Here is a 13406-nt window from a genome sequence, read left to right on the forward strand (position 1 = left end):
TGGTTTTGACATATCACTCTGTTCAGAGACCTGTGGTGCTGTCTTTTGGAAGAGTTTCCTTCCATAAGTGGTTTCCATATGTTGTCACAGAGATATATATTTTATGTACTTAATTTCTACAATTTAATACGAGTGAAGTTGGGTCTCCAAGGTAATTTAAAGGCTCCCTCCAGATATGTTGAACAGAATTAAATTATGATGGCCGCTGTCCGTGGTCCTGATTCACATTTAGTTTGAATCTGATGACCCTTTATGATGACCCCAGGACACACACACACACACACACACACACACACACACACACACACACACACACACACACACACACACACACACACACACACACACACACACACACACACCATTCTGTGTTGAATCTGGTGTGACTGGATTATTTAACATAACCCGTTTATGTCACATCTATCATGCACAATTGGATTTGTGCTTCCTTGCGCGCATGTGTGAGGGTGTTTGTGTTTGGATGAGAGACAGAAGGAGAGACAGTGGATGTGAGAGAGAGGGTTAGTTGAAATGCGCGGCGCATTCTTGTGTGGAGGGCGAAGCGAGCAGCCGTCCGCAGGGCAGCGGAATTGCTCGAAATATCAACACTTCCAATAGAAGCCTCACTCCGCACAGCAGAGGGAATCTTTTCGTTTTTACATGTTTGCTGCAAAGCGAGGTCGTTCCAAGTGTTTAGTCCGCCACAAACCAAACTGAATTTCTGCTGGAAGTTGTGCCGCCTGGATCCTCCACAGAGTGTTGTACCTCCACCACCCCGGGAGGGTAGATTCGTGTCCTGCTGCGTGCAGAGGAGCCGCAGCGCAGGAGTTCCATTAGGAGCATATCGAGAAAATGGTAAGATTTGACTGAAATGGATGAATTAGAATCGCACTATCTCGAATAACACAACACGTTTTTGCGCGAAGGTTGACGTCTTAAAGACGGGAGGCAGTGCATGTCAGGGAGGAGAATGGAAATGAGCGTGCCGGGATCTTGCGGCATGTGTCGGTTGATCTCAGTGAGGAGCTTCCTCCTCATCAGAGGCTGCTTGCAGAGCGCAGTTTGCACAATTACTGCAAGCGAGTATCAGTGATCATTGAATATGAGATCACAGAATGACATTGTGTGGGAATGATAAAGGGGGAAAAAAAGCTTATGTACACAAGATGCTCTCCAACATGCTGACAAATAGGATGTCTGTGTTTTTATTTAAGCTGGTGTGGAGTTCAAATGAAATGCAAAGCACCCTCATAACCTGTTCCAAGGACAATCTATGACTTGAACACCTAAAACGGTCTGATTTTATTGATGTGCATTCAGATATGCGTGGATTATTGTTGTGTTAGTTTTGCACACAGCAGGCCTGCAGAAATTCAATTACCTAACAATAATGCTGATGTTATCCTTTCTTTCATATATGGTAGAATGCAGTATGTGGGTTGGGTTGCTGAAGATCTATGAAATCTGGCCATTTGGGTAAAAGCTATGCGTGACCTTGTAATACATCTTACTGTCACTGAATCACAATTGCAGCTTTTCTCTTTTATGTGTGTGGACGGCTTGGGAGGGTTAAAGCACCACTGGAAAACCTCCCAGTCACAGCCTTGTGTTGAGCAGAGGTGTACTCTCTGTTAGCTCTGAATGTCTATGGATGTGGTTGAAAAAAAACAAAAACCTCCCACCCCACCCAAAAATAACGAAAAAAAACAAAAAAACAACCAGCATGCATGTATGTTTTTGATAGCCTGTGGTTTTAGTACATTGATTCTTTAAAAAAAAAGTGCCACGCTGAGGTATTTGTTTACATTTCTAAATGCTCAGCTGCAGCCTCATTCATAAAGAGTGATGAATGAGTGGCATATCCGCCCTGAATCCTGATTCGAGGCCAAACAGGTGCTCTAAGTAAAAAAAAAAAAAACTCAATAAAAAGATGGGGGGGAAAGCTGTCACTGTGGGGGCTGTTTTTGTATAAAATCACTCTCCTGAACATCTGTGGGAAGTGTTTAAATACCTGAGCTGGTTTATCCCAAAAGGCAACATTGTGTTTGCGATTCTTTTTGTTTAAATTTGCGGTTCACATCTGGGTCAGCTTATCAGGCAAACTGCAGAATCCTGTTTAGCTTTGCCTCACTTGTGGCAGGCAAGTGTATTTGTAGTATGTCATTAAGATGTTGATGCTGCAAAACATTTGGAACATCAGTGGACAAGTACGAGCGAAGAGCTTGTCTGTCTTCTAGATCTCAGTGATGCTGACATTTAAATGGCCCAATTAGCCTTGTTGTGTTGGCTGGCCTTAGCAGCAGAGGAGAGAGAGAAAGTGCGGGAGGAGGAGAGGACATTAGGCGTTGGGCCCAGTCTCAGCACGGCAACCTTGTAACACAACCAGTACCATGCATGAGCCGAGTGTCATTTAGTTAAATCAAGGACATCCAGTTCTGGATGCTGAAGCTAAAGGCTGCTCATTATAAAGAGCCACGCTAGATTTTACCCTTTAACTTCTCCTTTTGAGGGTCTGTAAGTGTACTACTATTTTATTATTTAGAACACAAGTGCATCTTCTGTACGTGCAGTTGATGGTACAGGATGGTCACACTGAGGGGAGAAGACATTTTTCATCGCTGCACCATTCAATCATATGAGCAATCGCTAGATGAGTTTGTCATCATTTTATACTCAAATTCAGCCCTGAGCATCATAACGCTGAATAGATTTTAAAATAAAAGCCTGTTTGAACAATATTTATCTTGTTTTCACATCAGTTATCATAACACTTATAACACTGAAAAACACCACAAAGAGGATAAACAAGGCAAGAAATGTAAGCAGTCAGATGATCCAAAAATCCAACAAATGTCCAGGCTTTATTTCCTCTTGAAAATTACATCTATTTTTCTGTTATGTATTACCATTGCTCACATGAAACTACATTTCATTGTTACATTAGAGTGCAACATATCTAATTGACTGAGTAAATGGCATCCAATTAAGGAAAGACACTGCAGTCATTTTACACTCATGCTGCACTTTAGTGTAGTTTCTCTTCACTAAAATTCAACGAGACAACATATATCATGACGCATGGACATCCAAGTGTATGTAACTCGCATATTACACTGCAGCTTCAACAAAGCCAAGCTAGCCTTTTAAGAATGTGATTTCTCTGTAGCGGGCTGCACAGTGGATCTGTGATTAGCGCTGTTGCCTTATAGCTAGAAGATCCCTCGTTCGCATCCCAACCTGGGTCTGGGATCTTTCTGCATGCAGTTTACATGTTCTCTCTGTGCATACTACTCCAGCTTCCTCCTATAGTCTAAAAACATGCTGAGGTTAACTGGTGATTCTAAACTGTCTGTCAAAAACATGCTTAATTGATAGTTCTAAATTGTCTGTAGGTGTGAATGTGAGCGTGATTGTTTGTCTCTATGTGTAGCCCTGTGATAGACTGGTGACCTGTCCAGGGTGTCTCCTGCCTTCACCGTAAGTCAGCTGGGATTGGCTGTAGTGACCCTTATGAGGATTAAGTGGTGTATAGGTAATGGGTTAGGGTTTAGGGTTGTGGGATTTCACAATTTTGCCCACACAGTCATGGCTGGTTGCAGATTTAGGCCTTGCATATACTGACATCCCTGGTTACAGTAGAGGGGCTGCACAGTGGCGTAGTGGTTAACACAAGATCTTGGGTTCATGTAACGGCTTTTCCGGAATCTTTCTGCATGGAGTTTGCATGTTCTCCCTGTGCATGCGTGGGTTTTCTCCGGGTAATCCGGCTTCCTCCCACAGTCTAAAAATATGCTGAGGTTAATTGGTTACTCTAAAATTGCACGTTGGTGTGAATGCGAGTGTGATTGTTTGTCTGTATATGTAGCCCTGAACAGACTGGCGACCTGTCCAGGGTGTCCCCTGCCTTCGCCCGAGTCAGCTGGGATAGACTCCAGCACCCCCCGTGATCCTAGTGAGGATAAAGCGGTGTATAGAGGATGGATGGATGGATGGATGGATGGATGGATGGATGGATACATACAGTAGCCCAATTGTCTGTACAGAGTCATAAATAGTAAACTCTGTTACATTAAGTGCTTGACCTGTGCTGCAGTCTCGATCCGGTGCAGGCAGTGAGCTCTGAAGGTATCAGTCAGTCAGTTGAGCATCACGGTGCAGCCCTGCTGGAGACAAGGCTCTCGCTGCTCAACGGGTCATGTTGAGAACCAGAGCAGTCACGGGACTGATAGGCTTCCCACTCTGCACATCTCTGTGACTTTGTCCAGCTTCTGCTCCACTTCTGTGTCATACCTGTTCTCCATATGATACCAGCCCCATGTCTTCTAGTTTCTATTAGAATTTGTGTTTTGAAAATGTGTGTTCGTCAAGTGCAGCGCAAGAGGAAGCGTTCAGATACTTAGTTAAATTGAAGAAGTCTGTATAGTGATTAGAAGAAAGATTTTCTCAATAGTATGTCATGTGACTTGTTTCATTTGTCTAGATTAGGACAGCAGTAGGCTTCCCAGTGGCTCTGTGGTTAGCACCGTAGACGGTTCGCATCCCAGCCTGAGTCTGGGATTTTTCAATGGAGTTAACATGTGCTTGGTGGGTTTTCTCGACCTCACAGTCCAGGTTTATTGATAAATTATCCATAGATGTGAATATGAAAGCTTGTTTGTCTCTATGTGTAGCCCTGTGATAGACTGTTACCTGCCCAGGGTGTCCCCTGTCTGCACCCTAAGTCAACTGGGAAAGACTCCAGCTCCCATGACCCTAAATGAGGATTAAGCGGTGTATAGACGATGGATGGATAGGACAGCTGTGAATTGAAAAAAAAAACAGCTTACTGATGTTGTTTGTCCAATATTCATTTGTATTTTACAGTTTTAACTCTAGATGTTCGTAGGCTAAATGTCACAGCTAGAGGAGAGTCCATGAACTACTAAAGGGTCATGACTTGTGCATACATGTCTGCCATAAGAAGAGAACAGAGAACTGCGTTTGAAGTTGTTAGATCAAAGGGTTTAGTTTTGGTTTCCCATAGCAACCTATATTTTAGATAGATGATGTTTCATCTTAGAATATGTGTGTGTGTGTGTGTGTGTGTGTGTGTGTGTGTGTACTTGTTTCTGCTATACCGGTGGGGACTTTGACCTGACTATTTGCTATAAAGGTGGGGACTCGTTTCACCGTGGGGACCTAAAATGAGGTCCCCACGGGTGGCAACACCGTTTTCTTGGCCATATTGTTGTTAATAAAAAATGTAAAAGTGCAAAAACGTTTGTTTAGGGTTAGGCATTGATTTGGTGATGGTTAAGGTTAGGGTTAGGGTAAGGGTTAGGAGTTAGATATGAATGGGAGTCAATGGTAAGTCCCCACCGGTATAGAAAAACAAACATGTGTGTGTGTGTGTGTGGGTGGGTGTGGGGGGGGATGAAAATGAAAAACACTTCATTTTTCCACAAAGATGAATCAAATGTTAAAATAGAGATTGCAGTCTACAGTTTAGTCCAGACATGCTGTCATGGCTGTCCTCTCTGTTACTGAGAGCTCACAGCAGTAAGCTGCTATGAACCGGCCTGAAGTTGGTGGTAAAAAAAAAAAAAAAAAGCAATAAACATGAGTAAAATATAGAAAGATTAAAGTTATTATAAAGCTGAGATAAACTAAAAAATAATACTGTATAAACCTATAGGGGCCAGGGAGGAATGAGAAGAAATTCATAGAAGCCCAAATTATTGCACAGTTGCTTGCTGCTTCCTGATGCTTTTCTCTTTTTCTGGCTCCCAAACCTGGAAGCTAAAGCATATTCCTCTACGGAGCAGATCCAAGATCTGTCCAAGTCAAGGGTGGAGTCTCACTTCTACTAAAGTTACTTCTTGTAACATACGAAAAGTGGCAGGACCAGAGCTTTTTGGGTCAGTATGTGTCACATGAAAGTTGCAGTAACCTAGTTGTCCTCTGTATCAGAATCATTCTACAGCTCAGCTCTATTCCTGGGTGCTTTGCTCTGCTGAAGGGTGGTGGTGCAGTGTGTAACCTGAAAAAAACACCTGCAGACACTACTAAAGCAGAAAAAAGTAATCTCAGATTGAGAATAACATTACATAGAAGCTCAACAATGAGTCAAGATGCAACATCCAGCATTATCAGAAAGAGTCAGGAAAAGAACTAGCAAGGGTTTTTCTTGACTTGCAGTTGTTTTGTTGAAGTGTAATTGATGGAAGTGGCCTGGAATGTGTTTGATGAGCGCCATCCATGCATTAAATAGTAAAATTAATCACAGAATGATCCAAAAACCCTCATGTTGGGTAATAATTCTTTGTGATTTGCAAGTAGAAGCTAGAAACTAGAAGCTAGAGGTTGTACTAAGTGGTAACTAGGGCTGCATGATAGATCATTTCACCATCAACACTGTAGCAAGTGCAGTGACATTTAACATCACTTTTTTATGCTTCATACAAAAGACAACATTTTGTATGACTAATCTAAAAGAGAAATCAGTTTGATAGAACATGATTTACACTAATTGAAGGGTTCTTGGATATACCGTGTTGTTTTTTTAAAAACTTTGTTTAAAAGACTGAGAGGTTGCATGCTCCACGTGCACAGCAAAATGACACACAACACAATAAATTCAATAATGGTCATGATTTTGGCTTTCCACAGTGAAATGAACATGATGTTTAGATTTTAAATGTTCCATTCAAAGAAAAGAGATCAAATGCCTGTGTATATTCAATATACACGAAAGATCAAAGGTTTGTGGTCACCAAGGGCAAATTAATGTTTTCCATGAAACCTCACACTTTTATTCAAGTGCTAACATAACTGCACAAGGGTTTTCTAATCATCAATGAGCCTTTCAACACCATTAGCTAACACAATGTAGCATTAGAACACAGGAGTGATGGTTGCTGGAAATGTTCCTCTGTACCCCTATGGAGATATTCCATTAAAAATCAGCTGTTTCCAGCTAGAATAGTCATTTACCACATTAACAATGTCTACACTGGATTTCATTTTATCTTCATTGAAAAAATGTGCTTTTCTTTTCTTTAAAAAAAAACAAGGACCTTTCTAAGAGACTCCAAACTTTTGAACGGTAGTGTATATCACTGAAAAACCAAATAGCAGAATGTCATTTTTTTTCAATATTTTGCAGCCCTACCGCCAATTTTTTTTATTTTGTTTTTCAGTAAATGAAGTGGTCAGTTTTATTTATTTATTTTTATATTCACTTTATTCACAGACCATGGCGATCACCATTAAAAAGGATGAAGTATGGTTGTCACTTATATAACCAAAAAGCACGATTCGATCCCTCAGTATTAGTGCTGCCACACAACATGAGCATACAATCCGTGCTTTCGGAGCTTTAAGCATAAAAATGACAAATGTTTTCACTGAACATGTAACAGTAACATTTTATAACACTTTCAGCACTTTCCTATAAACATGTTCATCCACGTGTCCCATTTTTGTTTCCATGTATTTTCCTATACTGTAAAAACTAGAGCCATGATGAGAAGCTGAGTGGAAAGAGGACACTATATTCCTGGTTAGCTGAGGTGGGACTGCTAATGGCTCCAGTTTTTAATGTTTCTGATGATGTTATTTTAAAGATTCCTTTATTTTTGCTTCAAAGCATCTTTTCCTCAGTCCTGTGACTGCACAGTTCCCAAATGAATTGTGGGAAAAACGGGACATAATGGGAGCGAGAAACCAGGCCAATTTTCATACTCTTCTCCTCTCTTCCTCCCACTCTCCCTCCCTCTCTCTGTAATGTGTGCACCTCCCTCTCCCTCCCCAAAATAATGAAGAGTAAGTCATGTCTGTGTATATTAATTCCTCACATAATTCCTTGGGCTAAATATAGATCTGGAGACTTGAGTGACTTACCGATATATTCAGTGGGAATTAGACAGTCCGGTGCTGGCTTAACACATTAGATGATGAATACTGAAGCACAGCGAAGATTAACGTTTTTTGAAGAAAGCAGTGAGCGCTCAGTAGATGAGAGGTTGAAAGAGAAGAAGAGTTTGGGTTGAGGGTCTCTCAGGGAATCTGGGGGATAAGTCGGTGCATGCCTTTACTCTTCAAGCCACAACAGCTGTCAAAGCCTGACCAGCACATATCCCGAGGGACCGAACTCTTGCTGGTGGCTCGCACTCTCTTTCCTGCTTTTTTCCGTCCATCTCTGTCTTTCCATTTCTGCCTAATGATGCGTCTCATCACAGAGTTTTCAAAGTGTTTCTGTCAGCAGTGCTGCAGCATTACAGGTGAGTGATCATTAGGAAACCTTCGCTTCTCCTTTTCCCACTTATTCCTGAGAGAAATAATTCCTTTTCTCCCGAGAGGACTCGTTTCTCTTAACACAAACACCCACTCATGTTTCAACTTGCTGTGCTTGTACTCCTTCATTCCTTCCTCTGCTCATCCTCTCTTGGGTGCAACTTTACATGAGTAGTTTACTGACAAATCTAGACCAGTGTCCAGAATGTGTGTATACTTAATGTGGAGAGTCAACATGGCTGTGTGTGTTTCTTTAATAAAGTGTGTGCTCTTTCAATGGAGCATCAAACATTACATACTCTCAGGCTGACAGTGTTGAACATGAAAGCCGCTGAGACTCATTAAGCCGCTGATTACAGCTTGGGGAGGAGAGTCCTGAGCAGCTGCTGAGCTAAGACACACACAAACACCCAACGACACGGTCTGACATTTTTAAACTCATGTGTGTCCATGTGGAACCACATGTGTCTTTTGCATGAGGACTAATTTGGAGCTCATTTAAACAAATACATGTGACATATGCTTTACCTTTAGATGCATGGATGGTTCAAAAAAATGACCTAGTGAGGTCATTTTCCTGCAATATCTTTTTAATGAAAAGTTATTTCATTTTCCATTTTCCACAAAAAATATGTTTTCGATATCATTCTGTTCAAATTATTAGTTTGCCTTTTATACTTTTGAAGTGACTGTAATATTTGTGTTACTACCCCAAGCTTTTCATCACTGATAATATCATACAAGAGGTGACGAAGTACACAAACTTGGAGTGACGGAGAGCAGCACTAGTTGGAGGAAAAGAGTGGAAATCAATCAATCAATCAATCAATCAATCAATCAATCAATCAATCAATCAATCAATCAATCAATCAATCAATCAATCAGAATATATTTTTTAGAGGACTTTACAACACTCAAGGTGACCAAAGTGCTTTCCAGTTAAAATCAAGCAGTAAAATTAGAATAAAAGCAAATTAAAAGAAAACAACAATCAAATCAAATAAAAGCAAATAAAATTAGATAAAATAAAATAAAATGTCACCACATTACTGCGTATTAAAAGCCAGTCTGAAAAAATGCATTTTGAGCCGGGCTTTGAAAAGACCAAAGTGACTGATGGTGCGCATGTCAGAGGGCACTTTGTTCCAGAGTCTGGGTCCAGCGACTGAAAAAGCTCGATTCCCCCCAGTGTTTATACCTGTCAGCAAAATGGATGTTGACATTCTTCTATTGCTGTTCTGTGTAATGTTCTCCTTTTTTCGATTATCAAAATGTTTAAAAATCTGTTTTAAATTGAAAAATAAACATACTTCAAACATGAAATCACTCTTGTGTGACCAAAATATATAAACAATACAAATGATAATTCTTAACCAAAATGACAAAAATGACATACGAGCACACTGATTCTTAGATCTTAGAAGAGTGTACAGTCTAATCACTCATTCATCTAAGGCAGGGATGTCAAACTCATTCCACAAAGGGCCGGTGTGGCTGCAGGTTTTTGTTCCAACTAAGCAGCATCACACCAGACGTGACTCATTTAATCAACCGATCTCAGTCTCCAGACAGGTGATTGGTCAGACTGTGTGCTCTAGGCTACAGCATTTAGTTCCAACATATCTACAGCACACAGTCTGACCAATCACCTGTCTGGAGACTGAGATCGGTTGATTAAATGAGTCACGTCTGGTGTGATGCTGCTTAGTTGGAACAAAAACCTGCAGCCACACCGGCCCTTTGTGGAATGAGTTTGACATCCCTGATCTAAGGGTTAATATCACCATGAGTCTGACTTGAATGTGTGTACCTAATCAGTTTATTCTACACACACCTCTAGGTGGACCCAAGGGCCAATTCATGCTTCATACGTCTGACATTGAATGCTGTAGCACGGGAGTTCTGAAGAACTTAGAGTTTGGGTTTTTTGGGCTTCGTGTACAAATCAAAGCATCTCCACAGTGACTGAGTTTTCATGAAGGTGTTGATAGACACTTGTTTTCCTGGTCCATGTGCAGTCTGTGTGCTTGTAGTACAGACACTTCATGCAGCCACAAATCTGAAGCAACGTGTGGACGTCCATAGAGGTGTCTGTGTGGACCCTGGCAGATGTGTGGATGACAGTGATATGAAGAGGCAGAAAGCACAAATTGGCTTGAGTCTGACTGATGTCTCTATGTCTGGTAAAGAGACAGCTTGGCCTTAAAATCTCTTCTTTTTATGCCGAATGCATTTTTGTACTGCAGATTACACTTTACAGACACTGTAACTGGAACTCAGTATCTGGTATTAGATGTGAAAGTGAGAAACAAGGAAACTCTGTTGCAAGGCTCGAATACGAATTAATCTGAATAATAACTCATCAATTTTCTTTTTCCACTCCATAGTTTTACATAAATGTTGTCACTCTGCTGTAGTTGAAAAAATGCCCCAACACGTTTGTACATTTTTAAAACAATCACAATCATACTGGGTGACACTAGTCAGAGGATGCAGCGTCTGTGTTCCTGCAAAATGATAACAAGGGAATGGCTTGGGCGGAATATTTGCAAAGAGGGAGGTGAGAACTATCTTTAAAATACCTGTACTAAAAAAAATAAAGCTATAAAATTAGCATAGCTGTCTTACTGCACAATCCACATACAACATATAATTTTCAGTGTCGTGTAGGGGATTATGAAAATGATAGCACATAGATAGAAGAAGTGATGAAATAAACTGCATGAAATAAGCAGCTGATGGCAGACCTATACATACAGTCTACATCTGGTGAGTCAGACTATTCGTCCTTCTACCAGAAGGGGTTTGAAGCTTTGTTTGTCACAAGGACCTCATTTACTGTAGGTTTCCTCAGGGACTTTACAAACTTTTGGTCTTTTGAATTAGATTTTGACAAACAACTTCTCTACAAGACTGGAAAATTAGCTTATAATAACGTAAGACCAATGTGGCCTTTTAACTTAAGCAACTTTCTATTTTTTTAATTACCAAAACAGTGAACCTGAGACTTGTGGAGCTGTCAGATTTCATATGCAACTAAAAAAAAAATCTAGATGGTCACCATTTAAATAAATATTCTTCTTTCACACACAAGCCTGACATCCATCATAAGTCTCATTTGCAATTTAAAAAACTGCAATTTTTTCATTGCATTGCTTAAAGGATGATTCCAGTTTACTTCAGCCTGGTGTATTTCCGATTAAAATGGATCTTTGTAGCAGAGATTTTGGGAAACGAGGAGTCGCAAAAAATGGTGTGGTGTGTAGCAGGGCAAAAAGCACAGGCTGCTTTCCAGTCCATGAAATTAGCTGCCTGGAAGAGTCATTTTGCTAACTGCATTAGGGATCTTCATCAGAGGACACATGCTGGCTGACCTAATCACCTGCATATTAGTCAGTGTACGCCGGTTTGCTGACATGTGTGGAGCTGAGTTTTTGGGAACTCAGCAGCTTAAAGCAATGGTGGATTAAACTGGGAACCAATATATGAACAACCACAAGTCATTTCAGTTTGATGGTCATTTATTGGAACTGAATAGGAGCTGAATAAAATGGAAGATGAGACTCCGACTGGGCATCCTGACAGTAGCTCAGGAAACTGGTGGTGTCCTGCTCTAGACTGAGGAAAACGGTTGCTGCAAAAAGCTGGACCTTTTGATGCCAGATTTGGAGAATCTGCAAGCATCTATAGATGAGAGTGATCCCAGCTGTGGAATTACAACTAATGGAACTAAAGCCTGGTTGTCTTGGAGATGGTGTTTCACCTGACCAGCATCAACTGGAAGAAAAGACCAAGATCAAAGCAGCAGCAGTGAAACAGCAGTTAACTGAGAGGGGTCAGTGACTTCATGTTGGAGTACAGTCTCACTAACAGCAGTCTCTATGAATACTTTCTCTATGTCCCATTCACTGACACTGGATTTTTGCTTAACTGAAGGATGGAACTGCATCAAATTTCATCATGCATTTTTGTGTGTATGGTGTGTTGTAAGCACTTTAAAACTTCTCACTTCACCTTCATAGTTTTACTATATAGGTAATGTCTTTCTGACCTAAATGCAGAATAGAGATTTTCAGGTGCTTTTGCCTGTTGCATAAGCTGTTCTCCACTGAACACGTGACACATGTGGTCTGTTTGCTGCTGCAACGCTACGCTTTCAGTGTAATCAATGTAAGTGGCTACACCAGGCATGACAGAAGCATGTAACTAGTGTAATATGCACCACAGACCTCCACTCTGCACATGTAAAAACAGATATTCTGCTATTTGTGTTTAATGAGAGGTGTGCAATGCTCTATTACACACCAATGGATCATAAAATGTCTATTTAAAAAAAATGAAACTCCCAGTAAAATGAAACTACTACTTTGTGTCCAACACTGCTTCCACTACACAGTCTAGATCACCTTGGGGGCTTTTAATTTACATGCAGTTTCTTAGTAACTTTATCCCTTACAGAGCCTAAAGACACAAATATCCCAAAATATGAGCATGTCATCTTGTTTTGTAACTCATACACGTCTCTGCAGGTTAGCAAGGAAAAACATACAACATACGTTGTCTGCATGTGTTACATGTTCCATGTTGCCTGTATAGCGTGTTAGGGCTGTATACGACCTGGAAGAGAGACCTATTAAGATGTTTTACCAGTAAAAATCGTTCTTGAATAAAATGTAATTTCGCTATATATTATACTGTTGACATCATCCTAGAAAGATGTTCAAAGATGAACAAGTATTCAAAGAGAAGACAGTATAAAGCAGGAAAAGCACTCAGAGAGGGCAGTATGATGCCAAGGCTGCTCAGTTGTTGTATGTTTTCAAATGGATTAGTCCCGATAAGTCCGCAGCGGTGGATTTGTAGTAGGATCACAATCGTGTGATCGTCAGCAGGCAGCTGATGTAGCGTTCACGTGTTGTCATAGTTACAGTGACGAAATCTAATGTGGGGTTCCTTGTGTCATTTCTGACTTCACTGAAAATTTCATCCAAATTCATTCCGAATTCATTGCGCACAGACAGACAGGTGTAGGTGTTGCTTGGCGGAGAAATAATGTTTGTAATGAAGACACAAATATCTAAAATGAAACAACCAAACCTTTTTCTGTGTCTCCAATCTGAGTTTTCAGCAGG

At 40.7% G+C, this 13406-nt stretch overlaps 1 protein-coding gene across 3 annotated transcripts in view; it reads left to right on the forward strand.

The window, feature by feature from the left end:
- Positions 1-392: 392 nt before the first annotated feature.
- The window catches only part of adcyap1r1b (adenylate cyclase activating polypeptide 1b (pituitary) receptor type I), a 46445-nt gene continuing 33431 nt past the window's right edge, over positions 393-13406 (forward strand). For 2 of the 3 annotated variants that reach the window (XR_007941385.1, XM_051947161.1), the window contains exon 1: positions 393-855. The gene's annotated coding sequence lies outside the window, so the exon portion shown is untranslated. The remainder of the gene's footprint in view (positions 856-13406) is intronic. The other variant, XM_051947162.1, reaches the window with a different exon arrangement.

Source organism: Acanthochromis polyacanthus, chromosome 4 (genome assembly GCF_021347895.1).
Source record: "Acanthochromis polyacanthus isolate Apoly-LR-REF ecotype Palm Island chromosome 4, KAUST_Apoly_ChrSc, whole genome shotgun sequence".
Classification (NCBI taxonomy): Eukaryota; Metazoa; Chordata; class Actinopteri; family Pomacentridae; genus Acanthochromis; species Acanthochromis polyacanthus.